Here is a 4,222-nt window from a genome sequence, read left to right as displayed (position 1 = left end):
TCATCCTGTGCAGGTCAGACGTGTGCAGAGACTGGGAGTGCGGGCACCAGGGCCCTGCACTGGTCCTTGGAGGGACACATGGCCCTGGAGGGGACTCGATGGGGCGCAGAGCACCGGAGGGTGGGTTGCTGGCCTGGGCTCCTGCTGTGCTCAGCTTCCTGGCCAGGGGACCTCACTCTGCGTGCAGGGACACGGAGGGACACGTCTCTGCCGGGGACGGCCCTGACGCACACCTTTTAATATGAAGTGGCCTCCCTTTGGCCAGGAGGGCAGCACCCACAGGATCACTTATTCTGCCCCCCGATGGCTGTCAGGCGCCAGGGAAGGGTGACATGCCTGCCCCGCCGAGCCCAGCGGCCGGCTCTCCGGAGCGCCTCGTTCTGGAGGAAGAACAGGGCCAGACCAGGAAAGGACCCCGTCGATGGGACGTGGGAGGTGCCATGGTGGACACGGGCCTTGTCCACACCGGCCTCGCTGTGGCTCTGTGGACGAGGACATCTCTGGTGGTACTTCTTCCTCTCACCTGCTGCTCTTTGTCCCCAGCCTCCCCCCTCTTCACTTGGGATCCCCCCCAACGCAGCTCAGAATGTCAGTGGGACACCGACTGGGGGCAGGGGACAACGAGGGAAGCTGGTGGAGGCTGGTAACCCAGCCCCAGGGCTTCTCTTGTGGAGACGCAGAAGGGAGACTCCTTTCCCTGGCCAGCAGCACCCAAGGCTCCGTGGAGAGACGTCATGGCTGCCCACCCACCTTCTGGCCCCGGGGAACACCGGCCACTGGGAGAGTCCTGCCGTGGTTCTCGCCTTCCCGAACGGCCTGGCCCCAGGGAGAGGCCACAGGAAGGTGACCCCAGGTCGGTGTGATTTCCAGAGGCACATTTCCCTCTTGCCCTGCAGCTGGGGAGGACGTGGGTGACAGCAATGGAGTCCTCCCGGATTGCTGGGACTCTTGCTGCCTGCAGTCGGTGTGGGGCTGGGGTGCCATCTTGAACCAGGAGACCAGGACACCCAGGGTGGCTCCGTGGAAGGACAGGCAGAGCCAGTCCCTGGTACTTGGTGGAGAGGAGCTGGGGCACTTGAGCCAGACTTGGGGGAAGAGGAGACCCGTTCCACCGGCACCCTCGGGTGTTTCTGACACTCGCAGCCAAGCTGGTCCCTCCTGGCACTTTCCGTTCCGGGCTACAATAGAGGGCAGCCTGCCCGGGAGCTGCCCAGGGCCACGGGCACCACACCGACTGCAGGCAGAAGCCCGTCAGTAGGACGAGGGCAGAGCTTGCGTCAGCCTGTCCCCAGGGCCAGTGGAAGTCTTCTCAGGGTAACCATCCCCCCAAGTGGGAGGAGCAGAAAAAAGCAGGGCAGGAGCCACGTCCAGGAGCCCCCTGCCCCCGCCTCCTTCCCAGGAGGCCGAGCACTGCGCCACAGGCCCTTTGCCAACGCTGCTGTCTGAACTGGCCGGACGGCGAGCGCATCTCCACCCTGGTCTGTGCAGGCTCACGTCCCACTCTCCTTTCCCCACAGTGGCCAAGCTGGGCAGAGGACACAGTGGACACAGAGCCAGCACTGGCTCAGCTGTCCCTGTCCCTTGGGGTCGGGTTTCTGAGCCCCCTGAGAGGAGAAGGGATTTCCCGTCTGGAGAGGTCAAGGGCTGGTGATTCCCAACACTTCCCACACACGGCTCTTTCCAGCCTCTCTCCGCCTCTTCCCTCCACCGGAAGATGTCCCAGACGTGCGGCCGGGTGATGCTGCCCCTAGTTCTGCCCGAGGTCCTCCCGGCCATGTGCTGCCCTTCCTGGTGCCAGTGCCCCGCAGGAATGCTGGGTCCATCTGCTCAGGGCCCTGCCTCAGCACCATCCCCGTCCCTCCCCTCCCTGCCCCAGGGCCCTGTGCCCAGCACAGTCTCCCCACCGAGAAGAAGCAGCAGCCCTCGAGTGGGCGAGGAGTGTCCTACAGGCCAAGCTGACAGAAGGAGAACGAGGATTGTGATCCAAGACTTCAGACTCCAGGCTGGAGCGTCTGTGTCCCTCCAGCTCCCTGGTTGGAACCATCCAGCACACAGACAGACACGGAGTCTCCACCAGAGTCGACTGACCAGACTTCAAGGTGACTTAATTATCTTTTTAATGGAGAATAAAGTCCAGGGCTTTTTGTAATGACAGTATCATAAAGTGCTATGATGAAGAGCGGAATCAGAGCTGTTTAAAATAAGTTGTGCTGCAGAACCAACCAGCACAGCTAAGATTACCCACAGCAGCACCACGAGTGACCAAGAGGCTCCCACACGAGCTTCCTGAGCGGGAGACGGGGACACACGCAATGAAGCCGTCTCCAAAACTGTCCGCCCAAGAAGTCGGAAAGGAGAATCAGCTGCAGACGTGTCTGGAGGCTGCTGGGGAAGTGAGGGCCGCGGCTCCGCCAAGCCAGGGCTGCACCGTGGGCCGCAGCGGCTCAGGCCTGGGCTGGCGGGCGGTGACGGGCACAGGGAGGCTGCTCACACCCTGCCCGGCTGACTGGACGCATCGCAGTGCTCCTGCAAGTAATGGGAATTACCCACTTAATCCTCAGCACACGGTGCTGATAATGTACCAATTAATGGCTAATTAGAAAGAGTTTTCCAGAACATTAGTTTCTGGGCGGGAGTCTTATTTGAGAATTGCGGCTTCCGTCTCTCTCCGCTCTCCCTGGGGTCGGTGGCTCAGCAGGCCGCCGGCCAGTGGGCTCCTCTGGAGGGACTCCAGGGCTGCTCCATTCACTTGCTTTGCTAAAGCAGCTTGTGTCAGTCGCACTCCACCGACCCCAGGCCTCCAGGGGCCTGAGTGAATGAAATATCAGCCCTGGTCACTGCACCAGATGGACTCACAAGGTTTTCTTCCACATCAGGAAGCCGGGAGGGAAGGGAGGGCCTGGCTGGGGGAGAGGAAGGAACCTGCCCGCAGGAAGAGCAGGGTCTCACCATCCACAGCAGGAGGCCAGAGGCATACTCGGCTCAGGAGATCAGAAGGGGACAGAGTCCCCCATGGGCCTCAGAGCGGAAGCAGAAGTCTTGTCCTGCTTCTGTGAGTTTGGGGAAGGAGGAGGTGGTGATGGGTAACCACTGAGAAGCTGGGATAGAGGGGCGAGCGCTGGCTGGTCCTAAGGAGTGACCTTCCACACGCTCCCCGTCCAGACAGATCTGGGGAGTGCCGACTATGTGCCAGGCTCTGTCCTTTCCAGGGGCCAGCACACAGAGCGAGAGGAAGCGGGTGTTCCCACAGAGCCGAGAGCTTAGACAGTTCACGGTCACTGCTGCTGACGTTGGGGCTGGGCCATGCCTTGCGGTGGGCTGTCCTGGGCACTGCAGAAAGCATGTCAGCATCCCCGGTCCTTCCCCTGGGCCTGACCCACAGAAGCATCCCCCAGGCATTGTCAACTGTATCTAGGGGAGGGGACAACAGTACTGCCAGGTGAGAGCCACTGGTTTAATAGAAGAGCCAGATCCTGAATGTATGTTTGCTAAATTATAGAAATAAGGCAGGACTGAGGTCGGGGCCTGACAGGGCATGGCTGGGCTCACTGAGAGGACAGAGGGAAGAGGTCAGCTGGGGCAAGAGCGGCCCAGGTGGGCAGCAGGTGCAGGGGCCCTGGGAAGGGGGTGCCTGGGTCTCCAGCAAAGCAAGGGGGCCTGAGCATCTGGGGCGGAGGGAGGAGGAGGGCCTGGCCCAAGACGGCTGGGCGGGTCGTGGGCCCTCCCCAGCCACCAGGCTGACAGAGTCAGCGGCCGCCTCTGCTGTGATCTCGGGTGGAAGTCCTGCTGTGGCCCAGCTGGGCTCTAACCAGGAGGCGCTAGCAGAGCCCACTCCGCGCTCTCCCAGGCCACCCAGACCCCAGTTCCAGTGGCTGCAGGTGCCTGTGTCCCTGCCAGCTGTCAGCTGGACCCTCCTGGGCATCCGGGGCCTCTGGCTGGTCCTTGCGTGTGGCCTCTGCGGAGCTGGCAAGGGGCTGGCCTTCTGGAACTTCCTGGGCTTCCCCTCTGCTTCCAGACCTAGAAGGTTCTCTGCTCCAGAGACCTGGTGAGATTAGGCTGGACCCGCAGCAGGTGCTAAGCAGTTCCCTTTTCCTAAAAAGAAACACCACTCCATCCCTACAGCACTTGGTCCTGGTGACAGAACTTATTCATGGGTCCCCGGATCAGGACGTGGATTTCTCTGGGTCCCTTCTGCCCACCACAGTTGGGAAACAAAGACCAC

At 61.8% G+C, this 4,222-nt stretch overlaps 1 long non-coding RNA gene across 1 annotated transcript; it reads left to right on the top strand.

Moving 5' to 3' along the window:
- The first annotated feature begins 779 nt into the window (after positions 1-779).
- Positions 780-2,901, top strand: LOC308652661. The gene is made up of 3 exons (XR_014022885.1): positions 780-853; positions 1,877-2,099; positions 2,248-2,901. It is a non-coding gene; the product is annotated as an uncharacterized lncRNA (long non-coding RNA).
- Positions 2,902-4,222: the final 1,321 nt, after the last annotated feature.

The sequence above is a fragment of the Spermophilus citellus genome (genome assembly GCF_964194105.1).
Source record: "Spermophilus citellus genome assembly, chromosome: 7".
Taxonomy (NCBI): Eukaryota; Metazoa; Chordata; class Mammalia; order Rodentia; family Sciuridae; genus Spermophilus; species Spermophilus citellus.
Note: the sequence above shows the minus strand (reverse complement) of the source record. Positions and strands in the feature narration are given on the sequence as shown.